Source organism: Pinus tabuliformis, chromosome J (genome assembly GCF_031772625.1).
Source record: "Pinus tabuliformis cultivar Carrire ecotype Pingquan chromosome J, CPIR1, whole genome shotgun sequence".
In the NCBI taxonomy this organism is placed as follows: domain Eukaryota; kingdom Viridiplantae; phylum Streptophyta; class Pinopsida; order Pinales; family Pinaceae; genus Pinus; species Pinus tabuliformis.
This window is the reverse complement of record NC_142295.1, coordinates 1,355,594,680-1,355,620,759: the sequence shown is the minus strand read 5'-3', so window position 1 is coordinate 1,355,620,759 and position 26,080 is coordinate 1,355,594,680. Positions and strand designations below refer to the sequence as shown.

General features: G+C 34.6%; 1 protein-coding gene across 1 annotated transcript in view; it reads right to left on the bottom strand.

Moving 5' to 3' along the window:
* Positions 1 to 24,874, bottom strand: part of LOC149232405 (cytochrome P450 76T24-like) — a 221,658-nt gene extending 196,784 nt beyond the window's left edge. Inside the window, exon 1 of the mRNA XM_089376483.1 lies at positions 24,843 to 24,874. The gene's annotated coding sequence lies outside the window, so the exon portion shown is untranslated. The remainder of the gene's footprint in view (positions 1 to 24,842) is intronic.
* Positions 24,875 to 26,080: the final 1,206 nt, after the last annotated feature.

The window sequence follows — 26,080 nt, the reverse complement described above, 5'->3', positions numbered from 1 at the left end:
GATTATCAAACTCTTGAAATGATTTCGGTTTTGTGAATCTATCCAAGCGATCAAGTTGCCGCTCAACAACACTGTCAGATTTGGATGATTCAAGAAAAATGACATCTCTAGATACAACAAACTTTTTATTTACTTCATCATAGAGATGGTATGCTTTAGATGTGTTTGAATACCCCAGGAAGATACACTTACGACTTCTAGCACCAAGTTTGTTTCTATGTACCTTTGGTATTAAAGCATAACAGGTGGAACCAAAGATCCTGAGATGTTTTACCGAAGGAACATGTCCATACCACAATTCATAAGGAGTCTTGTTTCTTATAGCACTAGATGGACATCTATTCTTTATATATGCAGCACATAGAACAGCATCAGCCCAAAACATTATCTTTACATTTTTGAAGAAAAGCATGGATCGTACCATATTCAAAATTGTTCTGTTCATTCTTTCAGCTACACCATTCTGTTGAGGATTATAAGGCACATTTTTTTGATGTTTAATCCCATGTTGGCGAAGATAGTGTTCAAATTCATTTGATGTATATTCTTTTCCATTATCAGTGCAAATAGACCCAATATGAGATTGTGCATCATTTTCAATCCACTTATGAAAATTCTTGAATGTTTGAAAAGCATCAGATTTGTTCTTCAATAAATAAACCCAACACATTCTGGTGTAATCATCAATAAATGTCATGATATATTTATTTCCATTTGCAGAAGGAACAAGCATTGGACCACATAAATCTGAATGAATGAGTTCAAGCTTCCTATGTGCTCTTGAATGTGAATCATGAAAAGACTGTTTGCTATGCTTTCCTAGAATGCAAGCATCACATTGCTTATGTTTTCTAGGAATTGTAGGCAAACCAGCAACACCATTTTTCTTCAACAAGCGGAGACTATCATAGTTTAAATGTCCAAATCTAGCATGCCATAATAAACTTGACGGAAGTGTACCTTCTTCATGATGAGAAATATATGAGAAATGTTGTGCATGAGCAGAGGTTCCTTGCAGTTTAAGAAGTCTTTCTTCTTCTATACCCCTCATGACAAGTGAGTGGTCAGATGCCTTTCTTACCTCAAGCTTTCCATCAAACATGTGAATGGAGTGACCTTGCTGGCGGATGTGGACCAGGGACAGCAAGTTTCTCTTGAGCTGTGGGAGATATAGAACATGATCCAGAAGAAAGTCTGGAAGACCAGGCAGTTTAATCCTGATTGTGCCAAGCCCTGATGGCTTGATTTTTGACTGATCTGCAAAGTATACTGCTCCATCAACATTGTCAGTGAAATCTTCAAAAAAATCTTTCCTATGAGTCATATGATAGGTTGCTCCTGAATCAAGCAACCAATCATTTTTCGAAGTAGCAAGTGAAGCATTAAACAAATCTTCATTTACTCCAATGTTACATTGTGCCTCAATATAGTGAGCGGATTCAGGTGCTTTACCTTTGTCTGTGTCATCAGTTTTACCTTTCTGCTGGTTTCTTCTCTGCTCAATTTTGTCCCATGGTAGCTTGCATGTAGAAGCATCATGTGATCCATTTCGTTTGCAGCGAATGCAATGCAGATCTACTTTTTCTGCTTGAGAATGTCTGCCCCCCTGCCTCTAAAGTATCTTCCTCTTCCTCTTCGTCCACCTCTTCCTCTTGTAGAATCTTGAGCAGGATGCTTTTCTTTATGAGCAAGGCAAACAGTCTCTTCAGAAGATTCAGGGGCTGTCTTCTTTCCAAAGGCTTTCTCTCTTTCAGCAAACTTTTTCACAAGAGACTCAAAGGTTATGTCTTTAAGATTTCCATTTGCTTGTAAAGACTCAAGATAATTGGAGTAGGTAGGATAGAGTGCTTTGAGAAAGGCAATAAGAGAGATATCCAGCTCAACCTTAGTGGATTTAATATCATGCATTATAGACTTTATTTCAGATGCAAGAGCAAGAGGATCATTATTTTTCAGTTCAAGAGTGAAGAGTTTAATCATGAGCTGAACAACTTCAAGTGCAAAATGTGAATCATAGAGTTCTTTCAGCTTTTGTAAAGCTTCAAAGGCAGTGGAATAGGATGAAATATGACGACTTACTTCTTCATTTACAGATGCTGCGATCAATGCATAGGCTTTGTTGTTCTTGTTTTCCCAAATGACAAGTTCTTTATCTGATGTAGGCTGCACAGGGTCTTTGTCTTCTTCTCTGACACACACTCCTTTCCACAACTCATTGTAGATGAGGGTGTGTTTTACCATCCGAGACCATTCTGAATAGTTCTCCTTGCCAGTGAGAACTATTCCTACCATAGAAATGATTGAATGCATTCTGTAAAAGAATGTCTCTGCTAAAAAAAAAACTTCTGTTGATAAAAAAAACTTCTGCTAAAAAATCCTTATGCCACAGCCTTATGCACTTTATTTTCTTCTAATGTTTGATAGAAGCATCAGCATTTCTTATATTACTGCAATATTACTATGTTTTGAAAAATGCGCAATGGATCACTTCAATATATTAAAAATGCGCAAGGGATATATCACTTCAATATATATATCAATGCAAAATTATTATGAAAGCAGCGCAATATATAAAACTTTTGAATGATACAAATGTTTTTGAACAATACTGAACACTTTCAACTATCCCAGCAGCTTCGTGTCAAGAATGCATGGAAAACGACCCCCTCGTTGATTGGATCCAAAATAGCGCCCTCCCCGGGTCGACTCGGGCTGACAGGTGCTTACAATCTTCCCACAACAACCATATTTGACTCCATCCTCTGTATGTAACCTCTGTATGTAACAATGCATCAGTTATGTAATAATCTGTTTAAAAAAAGTCTTTTACTTGAGAACAGATTCAATGGTGTTCCATTTTCCTTCATACATCGAAGGCTCTAAAAAATTTCACTTGAAATAGATGAAGAGCACTATTGAAAAAAAACTTTGAAATAGAGAACGAAACGAGGAAATCTCATTTCTATGAACTGCTTTACTACTGAAGTATTTTGATGCTACAAAGTGATAGGCGATTAAGACGAAATCTTTGTGCCAAGATCGTTATCTTGAATATGTAGGCCTTGTATGTCTCTGTCAATTTCTTTGGTCGCCTCTTCCAGCGCACGCCGGACGACGGCGAAGGTGAAATCTCCGAGACCGCCTTCTGTAAATTCGACAACGGCTGCTTCCCGGCTCCGATACCTCGAGTTGAAACTGGAGTATGTATGGTGGCAGTTACGGGTCAAGGCTCTCGATATTCATTAGAGGCACAGCAATCTCGATTCAAGAGCACAGCAATCATACCACCATGCGTTTCAAGCAGGGGATGGCTCTAATGGGAATCGAATCGAAGTTGAATGCTTATCCAGTAAGGAAGGCCGTAATCACAATGGGAGGGACAATGCAGCGTTATTGTGGCAGCCTGCTACTGCTGTGGGAGGCGCTAATGGGTATTGAATCTGGGTTGAACACTTGTCAAGTGAAGGTAACCGTAGTCACAATGGCTGGGATAACGCTGCGGTATAATGGCAGTCGAGCAGACCTGAGACAAGCGTTAGGGCGCAGTTATGGACAGAGGCAGTGGCAGTCTCAGGACAGAGGGCGCAGTCTCAGGACAGTGCAGGAGTTACAACCAATTTTAGAACCTGGGACCTGTGCTCTGATACCATGTCAGGCCAGGGTAACTCCAAAATAGGCAGAAGAAAACTAATTGCATAATTCATTAGCTAACTATCATTTATAGACAGAAATAGGACAGATCAGTTCATCTTCTTGATGACTGATCGCGTTCCAGTTCACCCATCCGTTGAGGATTAGGCGTCAACAAATATTTGTGATCACATTTGAATCTGTAGAGTCAATTTGAAATTCATCTTCTCAATGACATTTAGAAGTGCAAGCTTGAAGCATTTAGTGTAGCATTTCAAGCCATCTTCTAAATACTCTCTCAAACATTATGAAACTAATTTATCAAAAAGGAAGATGGGAAAACTCCATCCTCGTGACTACACCTTGTGCCTTAGTTAGCAAGATAACTACCTCTAGTTAGATAAGGGGGTCTATTAAATATTAGGTGAATGGTAAGGATTTATCCTTTGTAGAATATTATAGAATATTCATAATAGTATACACAAATCAAAGATTGAGAATATTCATAATAGTATACACAAATCAAAGATTGAGATATTTTATTACCAAAGTAGTTATGCCTTTTTTTTCATTTTTAATTAGTTTTATTAGTTTAAAAAAAAACCCATATAAATCATATGAAATAAATTATGGTTTTTTGGGCATGTGTTATTGGCCCCATGGTATTGTAACAAAGCATTAATAATCTCCATAATAAAGTGGTTGTGAATTTCCATGGTTAAGGTTCATGTTACATGTTTTTCTTAAATGTATATATATTTAACTTAATATATTTTTTTATCGCTAATTATTATTATTATTATTATTTGAAATAAAGTTATAATTTAGTTAATTCTTATAATTTTTTAAGCAATTTAAGATGTATTATGAAGTAAATGTTTTGATGTTTATCTCATTTACCAAGTATTTAATTTATATAAATATACTAATTACTCTTAATTTTTCAATTTTTTTAATTATATATATTTTTAAATATTTTTTTAGTTTTATTTTATTTAAAATATTATTTTCCATTCATCATCATCACTCTTAATTTCTTAGTATATTTTTAATAAATTTTAATTTTTAATTTTTTAATTATAAATTTACTTTATTATTTCACCTTTTTTCCTTCCAATTTTATAATCATTAACTTCATTTTAATTATATCTCTTTTAAATTATTATTTAATAGTATTTCCCCACTTTTATAATTTTATAACATATTTTTATATCTTTTATTTTGACAATTTTCTAATATTTTTATATTTTATTTTATAAACACTTTATATTTAATTAATAAATTAAATTTAATATTTAAACATTTTATTCTTTAGTACCTTCATAGAATATCCTTCCATCTTTAAATGAAAAATTAAATATTAATAATAATAATAATAATAAAAAATAACAATATATTAAATTTTATTTAAAATAACATAAATAAAATAAGACTTTTACATAGTAAATTAAAAAAAAAAAAAAAAAAAAAAATTAAATGTAATTTTCAAAATATATAATTTTAATTCTTATTTTGTGATAACTAAAAAACTAATAATACAAAAACATATCATGTTAATATGAATGAACATTAACCAATGTTCAAAGAATTTTCGAAATCATCGTCATACAAAGGAATTTTGGAAGTTAATTTTTTTTTTTTTTTTTTAATTCTAAAATCCAGTAGAGGCTACTTATGAAAAAATCGGTGTTCCATTTTGAAATTTTATTTTTAAATAATTGAAATTTATATCAAAAATTTTTCATTCTTGTTATGTTTATACTAATTAAAGTTTTATTAGGATAGTGACTTCGATATCTCCACTTTAAAAATTTAGGAATGATAAATTAACTTTAAAAATTTAAGAATGATAAATTAAAATTTTAAATTAGCTATCTATATTTTTTTAAGCGAATTCTATTATTTCAAAAATTTATATTTACAAAAAGCAAGTTGGTTTTTATTGGGGGAGATCAAACCATATTTAAAAATAGACTCTCTTTAAAGTGGAGAGTGATAAATGAAAACTAAATGACATAACTATAATCATATTAGAGTTAATATGCTAAACATAATAGCCCAATATATATAAAACTAGAAATAAGATAACGAAATCCATAATCAAGTCATAGTTAAGATGATGACTCAAAATTTGAGCTTGCCATCAGAATGTACACATTTGGGTTCTGTGATGCATTGCATGTATCTGGTGGAATGCCAATATGCTTCTCAATCCTCTATATTCTCCCATTTAGGTCTCACAAGTGTTTATGCAAGTGCTCGAGGGAATTCAAAATGTCCATACATAACTCATGCTTGACCAGAATAGTCCTTCCCAACATAAACTTCATCTACCAATATAAATCCACCATATACATGCATTAGAGGAAATTTCAGCCTAAAAGTGGTCTCCTAAGGAAAAATAAGAAAATAAAAGTTATAAATTTTGGAGGGAAAAGAAGAAAACTTCTTCTTTTTAATTGTATTTTTGGCTTATCTCCTTATACGTTTACTCAAATTTAAGGTGTAGACACTCGTTGGATGCAGAATTAAATTCGACATCCAACGAGTATGCATTATGCATACTTCTGAGTAGACCCACATTGATAAAAATTGGATATACATTAAAAAAACATGTTGAACATTTTTTTTAATGTATCTTCAATTTTTATTAATGTGGGTTTTCTCATAAGTATACATAACGGGTAATTGTTGGATGTAGAATTTAATTCCATATTCAACGAGCTTCTACACTTGAAATTTGAGTAAACATATAAAGAGATAAGCCAAAAAAATAAAAATAAAAAATTACCTTCTAAATTTTTTTACATCTATCTGTTTTCAAATTTAAAGGATTTTGATTGGTTTACATATTGTGTACCTGAAATTTCATGGGAACTTTTAGGTTGAAACTTCCTCCAATGTATTACTTGAATCTTCCCCTCGTATGCCTAGTATCTAGGATCCAGCCTGTCCACTCTATCAAAATCTCGATATTGAAAAGGTGGTTTCAATGGGTAGAAGCTTCCCCCTCATCCCGAGAAGTATATTCTTGTATGTGACCAAGAGTAAGTTCCTTGTACTGAGAAGAAAAATCCTTGAATTGATAATGCATATGAGTGTGCCCCTATTGGGCCCACTCTTGATAATATGTGGCGCCTTGCCTCACTCGAGCCCACTAACATGGCATGGCTAATCCAATCACCGAAACTTCCACTTGAGAATTCGACCCAGTTTAATTGACCAAGGGATTACACACACAAGGCTAGAATAATCTAGTGGATAATAATGCCCCTAAATGACCATCCTAGAGGACAATCACTAATAGGGATAAAAAAACCAATTGCCACGACAAGGGGGACATAGGTGGACCCAACTTCCAATCACTTTTCCCCCACCAACTCACCTAATAGATGACCCACTCCACCCTCTAGGCTATCAAAACTAATAATCCAAAATTGAATCCAATAACGAGAACTATATAGAAATAGTGAGACACCTTACCCACGACAAGGCTAGAATTCTCCCGCTACCAAATTACAATGCTCCATCTTGTCCTAGCTTGATGGACCTTCTCTCGGATAGACACTTAAATAACATACTAGAAATGAAACTATCTCAATTTCAAAGACATCGTGGAGGAGAAATATGAGCAGACATATTTAATCACCCATTGTCCCTAGAGCCATGCCCTCCACCAGAAAATAAGAGAGAATTCAACCCAATTTGACCACCTAACCAACTCAGTAACACTTCTAGGTGGGCTAGGATGGCTCAAATTCACAGTCTGGTAATAACATAAATCTCAATTGATAGATTGAATAGTCCAAGACTGAAACCAAATTCCTCCCCACTAAGAAAATGAGTAATTTGAACAGAGAGAGTCTATACTTACCAGATACAGTATCAATCACCCATTCTGCTCTAATTGTTTGAGAATATCACCACTATTGACCATATACTAAGCCCAAGCCTACTCCCTTGGGCCACTATGACCAAAATAGGAAAAATCTAGGCAAGAGAACCAAAGACAAAATGAAAAAAGCGTCTAGCTCCATCTCTGACTCAATTCCCCACTGAGACAACCACAATAAAAATTGTTTTAACTAAAGATTGCCCAAATTGGAGCGATAATCAATGTTACCTTTCACATAAATATGCCATGTAGACTAAAATCTTTCTTGAGAAATATCATATTGAAAGGTTTGATGGAGCTTAGACCCTGTTGCTCCATCGAGATATTCCAAATTACCCTCCACCATTAGACATTCCTCACACAAATTCACTCTATCATTCCCCTCATCAAACAAGCCCTGTCTTCCCTCCTTCATGACCAACACCTTTGCAATTTCTCGTTAGGGTGCTTGCATGGCCTTAAAAATTCTTCATTCGCGCTCCACACGTATCATGTCATTTTGAATATCCATAGTAACATCTCATATCCACCATAGCATGTAAATAAGCGTTCACTCCTGTTTGTGACAGAAAACTCCCAAGGGGTATGTTTCCAAACCCCTTGGCCCATTTACTACGTGGCACAGTGGTAGCCCCTCCCCTCCTCACTCTTGATAATCAACCTATCCAAGGAAATTATTAACTAATAGTTTAATTGAAACTTCGAATTTATGATGTTTGAATTTGAAAAGAAACTAATACACCATATAACTTAAGAACACTAAAACTAAATATAAATAAACATAATTATAAATAAATTTTGTAAATTTATCCAATAATTAATTACTTAATTATTTCATATAAAACATGAATGTCATCCTCATAAATTATACATAAATATTCTTATATAACTTATTTTCAAATTAACATACTTCCCATGTCTTGGATTTCAAACATCCTTTTTAAATCGTATATTGAGGAATAAAAAATTTCAAATTCAAATAACATAATAAAAAACTTAAAAAAACATAATGCACTAAAAGAACACAAGATCATGAAACCAGATATACTTATATTATAATAAATAAACTTAAACATGCAAATGGTGTAGTAAAAAAACAAAACAAACATAAAAAAAACTGAGATTAAATGGCTCACCAATAAATAAAACCCTCAATGTATTAGTTTCTATTCATATATTTTATACTTGAAAAATTTATGAAAAACTAATATAAACCACAAAAAAACTCTAGAAACCATCTCTAATTTGCATTATTTTATATATATATATATACTTCGAATTACTTTTAATCCTGATATGATTTACTAAAATCACGGGAGTTAACTCTTCATAAACTTCAAACCACTTAGTGAAGCACATACATATCTAAATCTACGAAGAGGGTTGGAATGCAACATCTCAGTGTAGCTCTTTTCAATCCTTTAATCTTGGTATCTTGCTTACACAAATTCTAGAACTTTTGATCCCTGCGGAATTTATATTCTTCAAACACAATTGACCAGGTAAAACAAATGCACATGCATATGTCTTCGTCTTAAAGAAATTGGCGTGTAAAATATATATATATATATATATATATATCATGAAAATATAATAATGCGAACAATGAACCATATATGATAAAATAATATTTTTAATTAATAGCACAATAATAAGATAAACCACAAAATCAATGCGCACCCAGGAACGTAATACAAGTCGTTATAATTCATTTTTATTCAGTGCCCATCAAGTTGTTATGTATAATGTGAAGTATGGTGAGAGGCGGTATGTATCTTCAAACACAATTGACCAGGTAAAACAAATGCACATGCATATGTCTTAGTCTTAAAGAAATTGGCGTGTAAAATATATATATATATATGTATATATATAAATAAATGAAAATATAATAATGCGAACAATGAACCATATATGATAAAATAATATTTTTAATTAATAGCACAATAATAAGATAAACCACAAAATCAATGCGCACCCAGGAACGTAATACAAGTCGTTATAATTCATTTTTATTCAGTGCCCATCAAGTTGTTATGTATAATGTGAAGTATGGTGAGAGGCGGTATGTATTTATTTCTATAAGCTAATATATATTGGAATTAATGGGTTGTTTTATATTAAATATCGAGATATATTTAATCTATTTTTTAGTCTTTATTGCAAGTATGGATGGGACTATGGTAATTGATATGGCGATGTCATACATTATTCCAGCTTGTTGTTAGTTCCTACACATGATTATCGATCATGGATAAAGCAAAGTTTTTGGAAGAAGATTGTTTCATCATCTTATTTGGCCTCTTCCCAAGGTTGGAAGGAAAAACCATAGGTTATATTTATTGGTTTTTTCGCATTTTCAAACTGTAAAACTAATGTTGACATTAGTCAAGAGAATTAAATACTTGAACATATTAACTTTACTTCATCCCTAATTTAGTGATAGAATCATTCCTACATGTTCATGCACCTGACCAGGGTGGCAAGAGAGGGAACTCCCGAGCGGGGAGAGAGGGAACTACTATGACTCAAACCTGAAGGCTTTGGTGATGGCACTGCCCTAACACCAAGGACACTGAAAGATCTTATCTTATCAGTCTGCCGCCTATGATTATGATCTTTTCAGTCTATCACCTGTGAATGCAAAGCATGTTTCTTTGGTGCCTACTGTGCAGCCTATGGAACAGAAGCTTGCGAGAATGGGAGCACACTGCTATCATCTATGGTGGTTGGGCTCTTGGCTCTAGCTACCTCTTTCTTTGTCTACTTCATCTTGTACCGGGGCAGACGAGAGGCTAGGACTGCAAGAGATGCCACCTCAAATCCTTTTGTGATCTGCAGGCTCTGCTACTGCTGATGGATTGACTGAAGCACGTGTATCATCTGCTTCATCAAGGATGGAATCTTTAGAATAGTTTATTGAACCAACAAGATATGCCTTTACATCTACATCAACAACAGGTGGTCTGGGTATTGGGGCTAGCCTGTAGTGTTCACCTTACATACCTGGCTCACTTATTTGAAGTTAGTTAGATCAAGGCTTCCAAGTCTTAGCAGAGGTATCTCAGAAAATTTTGAAAACCAGAGAGCTTCAACATTAATTATATATTCTCCTGAAAATATCGATATCTGACCTCTATCCATTGATCCTCAGGATGGAAGCTTCTCTACTTACCTTTGTATTTGGGTTCAATATTCAATCCTAGTTTCTAAGTCAAAGAACTCTGCCTACATTCATCAGTAGAAAGAAGCGGCAGGTCTCGACCTCTGAAACCTCGACCTACATAACTTAAGACTAGTTGTTTTAGTGTGGGTATATCCTTACCGAACTGAGCGAAGTGATACGAGCTTCTAAAGGGCGGACCCACTCACCTGACTGTAAGGAGGGAGAATCACGCTTAGCATCTCTTCTAATGCAAGATTGATACCCCAAATAGAGCGACAGAGCATAGCTCATTCGAAAGCTAGTAGCCTGGGTTGAATCAACAGTTTATGCATGATATTCCTCCAGTGCATGATGACATCTTCTAGCCGCACTAGATCCACTTAGGTTCCTGCAACACCCACTAAACTTCATGTTAAGCCTACACTCATGCAGGAGAAACCATTGGCATCTGAAGTCCAAGTGTTAGGGTCCCTCTATGGAACAATGTTAATGCTCAGGTTTATGGATTACATCATCCATGACAATGAGTTGTTCCCGGATCTCAAATTCTCATGTTATGCTCAGGCTAACCATGCTCTTGATGGTGCCGAGGTGGTGAACTCTAAGAAAGAAATGGACGAGGAGCCTTTACAAGTTTGGCATAATGACTTTGTTTGATATGCCACATTTTGGCCAGAGTCTCTTTATTAATGACCAATAGCCAAATAAGCATCAACTATCGACCCAACCCAGTTGAAGTCCATTCATTTGATCATCTTTCAGGGAGAGTGACTACAGCTAGAGTGCATGCACATAAAAGGGAAACATAAAACACTTGGCCACGAGTTGCAGGGTGCTGGAGACACATAAGAGGGCATAATAGAGCGCATATTGCTTGCATTTCCCTCTACTATTACTATTTCGGAAATAGACTATGGCCCTGTGGTTAGGTAAACTTCGTTATGCTTGGTTGTTGTGCTCTATACATTTGGCTATGCTTTGCTTCACTTCACTTGGTTTTTCTATATGTTACACTAGGTGGCTCTATATGTTGTGTGCTCTTTTAGGAAGGTTTAGTTTCCAGGTAAGAAATACCCAGACGATCTCCTTATATTTGGGCTCTCTCATGCTATAAATGGCTTTCAGCCCCATCGAGTCTCAATCTCTACAATGAAAGAATTGATCATTTGAGTGTCGCTCTCTACACTGGGTCTGTCGTAATAGATTCACTGCCCTAGTTTTGGTTTTGGTTGTGCATGTGGCTTTTCATGCCTAATATACCTTGATCAACTCTTATCTCCTAAACCTGATGAAGAGTCTGATCACGCTTAAATTCCAGAGGGGCACTTGGGCATTTTCATGCATGCAGGCTCACTTGGCAGTTGGGAAGTTTATTTTATTTATTTTTATTTTTATTTAACCTTTTTTATTATTTATTGTATTTAGTTCTTTTATTTTGAATATATTAAATAAAATAAACACCAATAGTGTTAATAATACTCTAAAGATTGTTTCACAACCTATTCTTTATCTCCTTTGAATCCAAGTTTTTGTTTGTATCTCCTTTGAATCCAGGTTCATGCATGTAATATTTGCAAATGAGAGTTGTTATGTATAGATGTTGTTCAATCTGGAAAAAAGTTTCCCACTTCTCACAACAAAGGTGAGTGATTGCCTCTGTCTAGTGTTCCTTGCTAGGTTATTTATGTGCCTCTGTATTAACCAAAGTCAATGCTTGAAATCGATAAAGGAGGTTTATGTTCGTATAGAATGCATATAGGATGCTTGGCTCAGGGTCAATAGCAGTCATAAGACAACAACAACAAAAAATGTTTTAGACTCAACTACATCCAAGAGGTCGAATGTAGTTTAACCTCCGCATGCAAGGTTTGCCTCAAAAAAAACAATAAAACTAGGAACAATATGTTGTAATGACCAGAGAGAGAAGCCACAATTGAAGGGATTGAATGACATAAAGCACTTTATTTTAAATTCCCCAAGCATTAAACTAGCATGACCCAACCTTGTTGGTAGTAGTTTTAAATAGTTCAAACGATATTTTGTTTATGATACTTGATGGTTTGATACCTAGAATGTGCATGGAAATCAAACTATCCATTTTCTTGTTTGAACATTTTTTATGATGGCAGAATCTACCCTTGTAGTTGTTGAGTGCATGCTATGTTGGGCTAGAAAATGAATTAACCATTTTGTTTAATTTTTTTATGGATGTAAAGAGTTACATATGTGGGATAGTTTGCAATAAGTGGAGCATGCTACATCCATATTGGTTGTCCTCTATTATTGGCTTCTACAACTGTTGATATACCTTAGGTTCTTGAAGGGTTATATACTTATCTTCTCTTGTTTGCATATCACGAAAGATGTATACAAATGATGACACTAGTTAAACCCTCTTGTGAGTTGTTACAATTGAGAATTTTGTAACTTGCATGCATAGCCTAACTTTTCAATTGCGATCCATGGTCTAAAACAAAGTATGGGGCCATGTTGTTTGGCGCATGATTAGTGTTCGACTTTTTTTTACGTACCTGTCAAGCCCATTGAATTGGTAATTTCGTGATATTGTCAAGTTTTAGGGTTGTATTCAAATTTGGTTGGCTAATGATGACGACTTTCATGAAGGAAAGTACTGAAAATAAATTGATTCTTGTGTTTAATTGCTTACCAGGTTATACTGCTACCTTTCCATACTTATATAGCCATCCCTATGTTACACCCATACCCTTACTACTTGACCTCAGGTTTTACATATTTTGCATATAAACATGATTGAAGAATAATATTGTGATATGGTTACAATTGTTGGATTAGATATTTTGCATCTTGATGTTTGTATTTATTTTTGATGGGTAGTAGGGTATGTTGGCTTTACCAGGGATTTCTTTTCAAGCGACCGTCGTTATTCTTTTCAGTTTTGCAATGTTTACTGGTTTCTTTTTCTTTGCATAACTGTAATGTGGAGTATGGTAGCTTGTGAGAATCATATGTCTAGTTTAGTGTCTAATCTTAAAATATTTATAGCATGTATGTTCATGACTCGTGTGATTTTTTGAGTAGTGGTTATTGGCATGCAGGTAGCCCATGTTGGTCCAATTTTTAAATATATGACCAATTAATAAAAGTTTTTGTTGGAATCTTGGATTACTAGATATTATGAGGCTGGAGATAAGCGTAATATAAATAGGAAACAAGGGATACCAGAGAGACAATGTAAAGAAAATATTGACACCATGTTAAAGAAAATGGACCTTTTTTCACAAATCTTCACTTTGTGTGTGGTTATTGTCATTCTATAAAAAATTAATTTCATTTTATCCAATCATTTATGCTTACTGTTTCTATTTTGAAAAAAAATTATTACTTCTAGCCTCATCGTTTTTGTTCACTTCTTTTATTTCTAGAGTCTAGATTGACGTTTAGGATTTATGTTCATATTGGGGTGTTTTCCCTTGTATGCATATTCTAGACCATGCTTTTAATTTTGAAAATTGTCACCTTTAAATTTCTTGTCTTGTTAATTTGGCATTGATCATTGAATGAATAGGGTGAAACCTAGGATGGGCTAGAATTTTTAAAGAATCAAATACATATCCATGTCTATGAAACTGCATGATTGTTGGTTATAGAAGGCAGTGTTAAGATTCATTGAAAGTGCAATGGTGATAAGTCTATACTTGGAAGGTTCATAATAATAATTTGGAGGATTGTAGAATGGCCTTCATAGCTCATTGTGGGCACTTAATCATGGTGCTCACGATTGAGTAGTGTGCAAAGGAACATTGGAAATCCTCTTGAACAAGCGGAAGGTTAGAGAATCAAAAGGAGAAATGGGAGTATGTTGTTGTTGTTGCTCAAGGGAAGATGGTCATAATGAGTAAACCACAAGGTGGATTTCTGCTCATTGTTTTTGTCCATGATGCATTGGTTGTTGCTGTGGTGGGGTATGGTTCGACTCACTTAATTCATTCCTTCTCTTCTGAAATTTGTAATAGAACCTTATTCTCTTGCATTAGGTCATTTTTTTTTACTTCCATAAACCAGTTGTTTGATGTGCATTAATAGAATGTTTAGTTTACTGGCATTCTACCTGTGAGGTTGCTGAATGAAGCCCTAAGTATCCTGAGACTTTGAATTTCTATGGATTTCTTGTTCAAGGTGTTAATGAAGTATTCATTAATTCACGCTTCCAGTTTTTACTGATAACCCTGAGTGCTATTTATTTGGGATACTCAAGTACTCTTGAAGAATTCATGAACTACTTGACTTCTATATCACTTTTTAGTGACAGAAAATTCTAGCATTTTCAGTTCTATGTCATTAAAGAATAATACATAGAAACACTAGATACTTGTACATATGGAAAAGTCAAGGGATGCTCGTAAAATTAGGAAAAAAAATAAAAACAACTACCATGAACAACAAACAACCTGGAAAAAGCAGAAAGTATCTAAAGCTTACCAGATTTGGCTACTAGCTGCTAATTACTATCGTATTTTTAGAGTGCTTTTGAAACTTGTGAGATTTGTTAAACATTTTGGGATTTTGAAACCATAAGTATAAATTATGAATAATGTTCTAATCATCAGGAAAATGAAGCATATAAGAATGGTCATGTTATGGTCCTGTGCATATTATAGTGATTGCTAGTGAGTCTGAAAGGAAATTACTATGAATGGATTAAAACTACAGAATGGAAGTTTCTTGTTGGCTTGATTGTAAACACACATTGCATTCAAGTACAATGAATAACACTTTACAAATATAGTTGGTGTTGTCTATTTCTATGGTATTCACTGCACTGCCTTGACTGTTTATTAGGGAGAAAATTAGGAATCTTGATCTTATTTATTTTATGATTTCTTTGTGCTAAATTTTATGGCAGATCATGATTGAGTTTCATTGTATGGTCTGTGCAATCTAAATTAGCGTTTTCTCTGTTTCAGATGTATAGTCAATATAGGGTAGTATTTTAATATGGAATATTTTTAGAATGAAGCATAACTATATTAAATGAGACATTACCTAGAATATTGTTGGCATTATGATGGGTGGTGGGTGATTGGTTACCATTAAACTTCTTGCTTGTAGTGGAGGTGGTAGTCAAGATCTTATGGATGTTTCAATAATGAACTATCTAATCCATGTAATGGTTCTAAGATCTGCATATAAGAAAACTAATCTCCTTGAACTCAATTTACCTTTAACACAGAGAAAAGGGGAAAAAAGCTCCAAAATGGCAAAGGTTGTTCATTCAAAGAGGATGTGACCCTTTTTTTCCTTATTGCATCCCAAATGAGATATCAAAGAGCATGACCCCTCTCCACCTCTCATAGCCATTATCCACCATCTCATAGCCATTAACAAGCTTTCTATTAAGGAAACAACTTAATGACTCATCTATGTGTCATAGCCTACTTCTACAACTTATCGCATTGTTCCATGCTTTTTTGATCCCCATGCTTTGTTGACACACAAGGCAGGAATAATAAAACATAACCCATTCTATTAATTCAGAGGCTTCTTTGATTACATGCTTCCTCTGATTACTTGGTAGTTGTCCTTTTATCAAAATATTACATATAATAATATTTCCAAACAATAATATTACATACCTTATTCTAAGCCAACAGCTCTCATTTTGTCTCTTTGGTGGCTCCTCCCTATATATATTTTGTTGTCTTCTGAATCTTACATCATATTGCCACTTGGATTGTTGTAGCTTTTTATTTGTTGTTGCTTTTACGTGAAAGTCTGGTATTGGGTACCCTTGTAGTGCTCTCATAATTTGATTTCATGTTGCAGGGAAGAATCTATATATAATTTTACAAAGTTGTTGCTCATGATGCACTCATCTCAGTTCTATTGATTAAACGAGGAAAATTTATTTCAATTCAAAAAAGAATTTCCATCTACTACTACAATAATGTTGAAACACAACAGAACTTTATGACTCTATTCACTCCACATTCTTTCAATTTTCAAAAATTTGAGATTTGTACTATAGTGGAGAACAAGGTTATATTGATTTCAACATATGCATCATTGCCAAGAAGGGACCGTAGGGCTTGTGCATTCAATGTCAAAATTTCTGTATTTTTTTGTGGAACTTCTGAAATTCGGTTGTAAAACCCAGTTGTGCCTATAGTTCAGGAGATCATCATATTGTTTTTTTTTGTGATATTATTAAAAATACAGAAGTGGGTTGGCATTGGGCAGTAGATTTTTTTTTTATTATGAGGTAAAATTCTGTGAATATCCTGTCTTAGATGTACTGGATTTACGTGTCATCGTTTATGTGGGTTTTCCTCAGTGGATAGATAAATGTGGTTGTAATTTCAATCCATACATACCCTTTTTCCCGCACGTCCATCTTGGATCCCCACTATCTTGAATCATGAATGTGTTCATAAAGTTCAATCCTCTCTTCACTCAGCGTTCCTGAATAGTGTAGACCCACAATGCCAAGTGCAAACTCTTGAAATGGTTTGAATTTCTTATGCTTGTTTTAAATTTGAACTTATTATGCAATTTGTAGGGATTGTTAGCTATATACAATTCTCTGAACGAAGGTTGCACCTGTACCTCAAGAGATCATCATATTGTATTTTTTTGTGATATTATTAAAAATATATAAGTGGGTTGGTTTTGGGAAATACATTTTTTTACTATTAAGAATTAAAATTTTGTGAATATCTTGTCTTAGATGCATTGGATTTATGTGTCATGGTTTTATTGGGTTTTCCTCAGTGGATAGAGAAATGTTGTTGTAAGTTCAATCCCTGCAAACCCTTTTTTCCCACATGTCCATGTTGGATCCCCACTATCTTGAATCATGAATGTGTTCATAAAGTTCAATCCTCTCTTCACTCAACATTCCTGAACAGTGCAAACCCACAATGACAAGTGCAAACTCTTGAAATGGTTTGAAGTTCTTATGCTTGTTTTAAATTTGAACTTATTATACAATTTGCAATGATTGTTAGCTATATACAATTCTATGAATGAAGAAGGAAGGGGGGATTTTGAGATGGCATACAATGCCTCATATTACACCTACATGGAAATTTTGTACGACTTGCATAGGCCAACCAAAAATTTCCTCCAGGTCGCGGGAATACTTTATGTTATGTGATCTGCACAGTTTATTTTACATTGTTCCCAACTACCTTATGCTTGTTCTTTGAGACTGCGTTCTAGTTTAATTATCACTACCACTGACTTGCTCAAAGTGTCTAATACTTCCACTGCTAGAATACCCATCGCAATGGCTAGTGATACCTTATGCTCGTTCTTTGAGACTGCCCTCTAGTTTAATTATGACTACAACTACCTTGATACGAGGGTCTGATGCTTCTACTACTAAAATACCCATCCTAATGGCTAGTGATTCCTGTTAAATTATCTTTGAATTCCTTAGAATCAATGACGCTTTAATAACGGTTGTAGGTCAACTACTTGCCCACTTAAGGGAGTGACTTATTGCACCATAACACCTCTTGTTAATTTTCACTTCCAAACGTTAAATTGGCCTTGGGATTAATAGTCACCTTTAAATGCATGGCTGCCACTTTGTCACCTACGGATATCTCAAGTCAACAGTTTTGATAGTTTTAAGGATGGACTGGCACAATCCTAATGGAAAATAATTGATTCGATGATTTCTTAGGATTAACTTTGACTATAGTGTAAAGTTAATTGTTTCATTTATGGTATTATGTTAGTTGTATTTGGTTGGAAAGAAGTTTATAAATAGGTTTATTCATCTCCATTGTAATATGTCAAAAGATGCATAATTTTGGGCTTCTTGACTAGTGTAAGGGGCTCAGGGCCCATGGTTTAGCAAGGCTTCTGGTAGGCTTGGCCATAGTTTTGTCCAAGGACCAATGGAATTCCGTTGGGCTTGGTTTTTGTTGGAGTTGGGGTTTTTTCATGGTATTTCTTGTGTTCATAATGGAAAAAAATTGATTCTATTCTTTGTGAGGATTAATTTTGACAGTGTACAGTTAATGGTTTCATCCATAGTATTATGTTAGTTGTATTTGGTTGGAAAGACACATATAAATAGGTTTATTAGTCTCCATTGTAATGTGCCAAAGGTTGAGAAGTTTGGGCTCCCTAACCAATGTAACGGTCCAAGAGTTGAGCAAAGCTCCCTCATAGGGTTAGCCAGGATCTTGGCAAGGGACTAATAGAATTATGTTGGGCTTAGCTTTACCCTGGAGGTTGGGGTTTTCCATAGTATTTCTTGATGTTTTTTATATGCATGATTGCTTCTATTTGTGTTTTTTATTATCTTTATTTATTTCTATTTGTGTTTTTTATTATCTTTATTTTCTTTCCTTTTAATTCATTACAATAGTATAATAGCTCGGCTTGGAGTGGGCGAGGTGCTGGCTGCGGCCAAGATGAAAAGAGAGAGAAAAAAAGAGCACAAAATAAACTAGGGTGGCTAGGGTTTGCATGCAATGAAATCACCTGAGTGAATGATCCAATGATGGAGGTATTCGAGACCAAGAAATATGAAAATGGCACCAATAGAGGGAAATATACATTGCATTGTCTGAACACTATGTTTTTATAACCTACGCGTTGAAGCAGATTGAATTACTGATCGGTTGTGTTGGCTTAGGAAACCTGGGGGCAAGTGGCATAACTGTGATCGAAGATAAAAAAAAGGAGTTGATGCAACCACAAGTGTGATCTGTGACATATTTTAATCCATGATGGCTACAAGAGTTCTTATTAAGGGACTTTCAATAATGAATTATGGTATTATTGGAGGATAAGATGCTTAGAGCTCGAGATGAAGTGATGAACAAGGCTAGAGGCTAAGGAGCGGTGTCGATAGAAGTTAATAAGTCAATAGTTGTGACAAAGGTTATTTGGGAGATACATTTGATATAATGATCAGGATACCATTGTGGGAAAAGAACAACTCAAGAAGTAGCATAGGCGAGAAGTCAAAGAGGTAGAACGAAAGTGATAGAGAGAGTGGATTCCCATTTTAGGCACGAAGGTGAAAGTTCGTGAAGCGGTCAAAGATCGAGCAGAGACCAAGAAATTGTTGTGTCCAAATGTAATTCTAGTCTGAAGTGTGACTTTGGCGATGACGTAGGCCTAGAAGCATGAGGGTGCAAACATGACTCTATGATATTGACGAGTTATGGGAGGCTGGATGAATTGCAGAAGGTAAATTGTGGCATGAGTGACATGGTCTATCCATGAGATCTAATCAGCAAAAAATATGATGAAACATGAAAATGTGAATTAATTAATTGATGAATTATGTATAGGAAGAGAATTTTTAAGAGAATCGGTGGTTATAGCAGCCAGTAACCCATTTAATCTGGTATATGGGTGGTTTCATTTTATATGGATCTCAATGTCAACTGTGTGGCCATGGAGAAAATAAAAGAAAGATCTAAGAAGCAATAAATCATGAAAATTTTTATGGAAAAAAGTTTGTATTAACATGTAAGAAACTTGGGTAATCTTAATGTTCTCTAACATTTAAATTTTAAGATGTTTAACTATATTTTTGTAAAACTATTTAATATTTATTGATTTCATATTATATCTATAAAATTTTGGTGATCATATTTTTATCCTAGAAAATTTGGGTGAATAATTTATAGAAAAATTTGAAATTGATAATTTTGTTGGGATAAAAATGGAAAATTGGCCCATTTTAAGCCCTAAAATTTTCCCTACAAAAAACCAAGAAATATATTAATTAAAATGGAGATTATGTAATTGGGCATATTGTTGTAAGACTTGGTAGGAATGTGAACCTAAGAGTCTGGAATGATAGGGGGCATGTGGGAGTAAGTTTAAAGAGGTGATTGTTAGGATTAATCTTGACTTGGGACTAGGTGGTTTCAGGCACATGGTTTCTTGGCACATGGTACTATGTCAGTTGTATTTTGTTGAAAATAAACCTATATATAGGCTTATTAGTCTCCATTTTAATGTGCCAAGGGTTGAGCAAGTTTGGGCTCCTTGCCCTATATAAGGGGTTGAGGGTTGACCAATAATTAAAAGTGTTTTAGTGTATCTTGATATTGGATTTATCGATGTTCATAATCTCTTTAATGCATATGGTTGTGTTAGATATTTTAGAGTTTGAATTTATATTATTATTGCATTTGAAAAGAAAATATTCTAACTGTTTTATATTTAAATTTATATTATTTCTTATTAAAATTAATTATGTTATGGATATATATATATCTATATATATATATGATATATCTAATTTATATTAAGAAAATTGTTATACTTATATATAAAATTAACTTATATTAATTAATTTTATAATAATAATATTTTTTTGTAAGTCAATAAAGAAACCTTATATTACTATATAACCATAGAGTACATCATAAGAAGTTGGTTTTCCAGATTGGAAACGAGACCAATTGCAGTAAAATATAGTCTTACCCAGACATGCCATAAGGTTTTTTTTTTCTATGGCATCTCCTATACATATCTACAAAATTTACTTTACTACTAGTCCTATTTACCCATTTACATCTTGAAGGTGGTCTGCCTATAAATCTGCCTATTTTTTCTACACCTAAAAACCTACCTATCAACATTTTACTATGATTTGGCCTACTCAGCCATTTGAAAGAATATAACAAAAAAGACAGACGCATGATCATTTAACCTAAGGCATTGTAGTTGTTTCTGCTACACTTGACCTAGATACAGGTGAAATATTTATCACTGAAGTTGCTGCTGCAGCCGCCCCTACCCCCTATGTCATCAGTTACTTGTCACTTTCTCTAGTTACCTCCGTGACCCAATATTTCATAGGTCTAGCCAGTTCTCCCAGTTCCTGCTCCAACGTGATATCCAGGTTATGGATATATTTGAAATATATGGAGAACATATTGTTCATGTCTCCAATTCTATCACCTTGAAAACGTTCTATATTCGTCACCCTTTTGAGTGATTCCTTAAAAACCCATAACCTCTACTACATTGCCTTCAACTAAAGTTGGTGTTCCATTTGTTGCCTACTTCTATCCTCCGTCGCCTCTACGTGCACCTTCCCCATTAGGTTTTTAATATGCCACATGATCTCCAATGTTTTTATATAATTCATTTGTCGTGTTCGGGATTTCCTAGTATCTATAATCCATACCACTTATTCTTCAATTTTTCTATCAGGGATGCTCTTGCATAGGAGCCTCACCTCATTCTCCCAAATTTCGACGATTTCTTTTCCTTTCTCTGGGACCATTGCATGATAGTTTAGGGCAACCTCCCTCTCCTCATACTCCATTTTTTACCTCTTACCAGTCGTGGAGCTCTGAGCATTCAATCACGACATTCCCCTCGACCTGCCACAAACATTTCATCCCTCGGCCATTACTATCTTGGACTCTCTAGTTATTAGAGAAACAGAAACTTTCTCGCTGCAACACCACCTTCTATCTTCTAGCCTATGCAGCTTTCATCCTTCCCATATAAAGGAAACATCCAAAACAAATCATGCCACCCCGTTCTTTGTGCACCTTTCCCGTCTATTTTCGACAACTTCCACTTACCGATGATGTTACACTACATTTGTGTGAGGATGGGACCATATTCCTCCCCATTCGCCTCTACAAATGGTTTATGTAGGCTCATTATTGCCATAGTCCTATTCCAATACAACCCCCCATTGGGCTTCTTACTTCTCCACTCCTTTAAACATCCTTTCCAATTAATGTGGGCTCCCGATGAATGATTAATTGAAATTGAGTTCCTCTCCTTCCCATCCTCGGTCGTGCTTTCCTTCATATTGTGATGACATGTATCACCTTGCTCATTCCTAACATTCGCTACTTGTCGAACCATGATAATTATTAAACATTCATATCACGAGGTGGGTCTCTTCCCTGATCCTAGCCCACCCCTTGTCTGTCGCTCCTCCCATCTCGCATGGATTGGTCTCACTCTACCTGTGATCGATAGTGTTCCTTCAGATGTCCATCCAACATGTCCTCCTAGGCCACCTCGGTTATCAACCTAACACTCTCGACCCCTTCTTTTGCGACTCTCTCCACCAACGCATTAGCCGAGCGTCGTACCTAGGAAAGCTCCATTGTTTCCAACTCCTTTAGATGGCTCTGAATCCTTTGGATAATCTGGCCAAGGTGCCAATTATTCGTGACTTTGTTCATGTGAGAGCCACATTGCAGTCGATGTGCCACTTGAATAGCTAATGCAAAATCCCCTTCCACTATTACATTCACCAGTCGTTCTCTTCACAATGTTTCTAGCCCCTACTCCAAGGCTTGAAACTCTATAGCATTATTCGTGGCCTAGCTCATATTGATGAAATATAACCTTTGAATTTTACCTGTCCAGTTCCAAATGATTCCTCGAGCTCCAGCCTTACCTAGGTTTCCCTTGGACACTCCATCGAAGTTCAATTTTAAGAAACCCTCTGGGGGAGCTTGTAATATAAAAGATTGTAATTAAAAAAGGAAATTTTTATTTGGAAAGTTTTTGTAAAAAACATATTTTATATATATTTTTTTAATTTAATTTTAAAATAATTATATATATGTTCATTTAATTTGTCTTTATTTTTATTTTTTTAATTATAAAATAAAATTAATAGATATATTTTCAATTGTTATTATAACTATAATTAAATATAATAATTATCTAAAATTTATTGATATTAACTTTATTAAAATTTATACATTTTAATAAAATATATTTAGTTTTCATTTTGTAATAAGTAAAGCAATTATTATATATCAAAAAATACCATTTTCTATGTTTTAAACTTAATAGCATCAATGAATATATATGAAAGACTATTGATTTGATTCTTTTATGAAAAACTATTAATTTCATTGTTTTATGTTTGTGTTTTTAATGGTACAATTTTATTTGTACTCCATGATATTTGAATGCAACCACATTAAAGTAAACTTTAATTTGAATGTAAAAATTATTTTTTTATTAATAAAAAATTATTTATAAAATTTGTTTTTTAAATATCTTTTTAGTAGTTTATTTTCTCATAAACCCGTTTGCAACGCAACAACATTAATATTTTTTCATAAACCTATTTGCAACACAACAACATTAAAGTAACCTTTAATTTCAATGTAAAAATGATTTGCTTGGACTCGCTTCATCTTTTCCGGATGGCGGATGAGTTCTGTCATCGCCCATTCTATTGTCGTTGCGGTGGTGTCACTCCCGGCCCCAACTATGTCCTGCACCAAAATGGAACTAAACATCAGAAAGACGACACGAAATACATACGCGAAATACATTTTCCATCAAAAGGAGCTGTGCTAGTACCAGCTAAACAACAATCAATAAACAACAAAAAGGCTTACAACTAAGTAGCCTCTGATATGGTCGACAGTAAATTCGTGGCTTCTCATGTTCAGAAGAACGTCCAACAGATCCTTTTCACTATAACTTCTGTCCCTATTTTCCTCTCATCTCGTAACCAGGCGATCCTCAATGGATTTGTCGATTACGCCATACACCTTTCTGAAATAGAAGTTCGTATTGCGGTAGACGCCCTGGGGATCTAAGAACTAAAGGCAGGGGAAAAGGTCTGCGACATTGGGAGTTGCATAAAGCAACATCACTTTAGAAACGGCATATTTCAACTCTTCAGTACCCAACTGAGGATCCAACACATCTTTCCAAACACCATTTTTCCTAACAGATTAAAAGAGACTGGAACGCGGTGTGTCCAATATCCACACACTTTCCCTTCACGGTATCTTCAAAAATCTGATGAACCATTCGATTTACTTGATCTCTTCTGCGATGTAGCAGAGCTTCCAGCCTCTTCACAGAAAAGAGTTCGTTAATGGATACACGTCTGAGCATGCGCCAGTGGGGTCCATTTTGGCTAAAGACTATGGAGGTCTTGTAGTGGGAAAGAGCCTTGCCTGCCTGTGTCAAGATCCGGCCAGACAATATGTGGTCATGGGTTTCGAGAACCTCCTTTCCGCCCTGTGTCAAGATGCCATGGCGAGAACCTCCTTTGCCATGGCGGAAGAGGAGACCACTGCTGTGGTTTTCATTCCGAGACTGAGGCTCGTGATCAGCCTATCTCGTGATCCGCCTATATCTGTTGGCAAGGTGGAAAAAGGATTCGTGGGGCTTGTTACCCACCTGCGGCAGATTTCCCACAATCGGCCATCCCGCAGGACCGAGAGGAAGCCTGTAGTACGCCTTCCTCCTCCACACATCGAAAAGCAAGAATGTGATAACAGTGCTTCACTACACCTTCCTCCTCCACACATCGAAAAGCAAGAATGTGATAACAGTGCTTCCCAGAAGCACAAAATACCAAAACAACGCTCCAAGATCCATAGGGTTCAATTGACCAGACCAGTCACAGGCTTCGAACAAAAGCCGCCTAGGTGGGAAGAAGAGGATTATTAATATAACGAACGGAAATCCATAATATGTAACTTGTTATTATTACATAAGTCACATAGAGCTCAACCACGTTGCATCTTTATAAATGATATGTCTTTATATGGAATATCATTTGTCCATATCTTTGTATATCATTTATGGAATTTCATTTGTCCATATCTTTATATATCATTTCAATTTCAATGTTCAATTTTTTATTTTTTTATTTCATCACAAGATTGGGTAAATTTCAATGTTCTATAGATTTCTTTAGATCGCTTACTATGATTGTTCTCTCCTTTTATAGATATGCCATCAGAAGTAATTTAGTTATTCTCTTTTTTTTACAGGTATATTCTCAAAATCAACACAAAAAATTAATGTAAATCAAAATCTTAGGTATTGAACTTGACATGTTTCTATAACAAAATAATAAATTTGTCGGGCGGCTGAAGCTTTAGGGAAACAAGTTGCTGATTTGACATCGATATTTATGTGAGGTTGGAAGAATCGTGCAAGCACGACCACCACTGTAATTTTCTTTTACCTTCTAACTCATTCATCATTCATATTCAAGAAAAACAAGTTAGTGGTTAGTAAAGGGCAGATTTTCACTGGGCTAAATGTTCACGAGTTTGGGCCAGTGGTTAGTAAAGGGCAGATTTTCATTCCACTAAGTGTTTACCAGTTTGGCGGCAGTACGCTGTTTCTTTACTTTGTTTATGAAATATTTTAGGTTGTTAAATTTTAAAAATCATAAAACTAACTAAATTTTTATTATTATAAATATTTATTATATGAGTTAAACATATATATACATTTAAAAAATATGGAATAAAATTATTAACTATGGGGATTTACTTCACTTTATGATGGAAATTCTTAATTTGCAAATAGGTTTTATTACTATACCATGGTTTCTCAATATCAGATGCTCAAAAAAACCATAAGTCATTTCATATGGTACTTGGTAGTATGACATTTTTCTA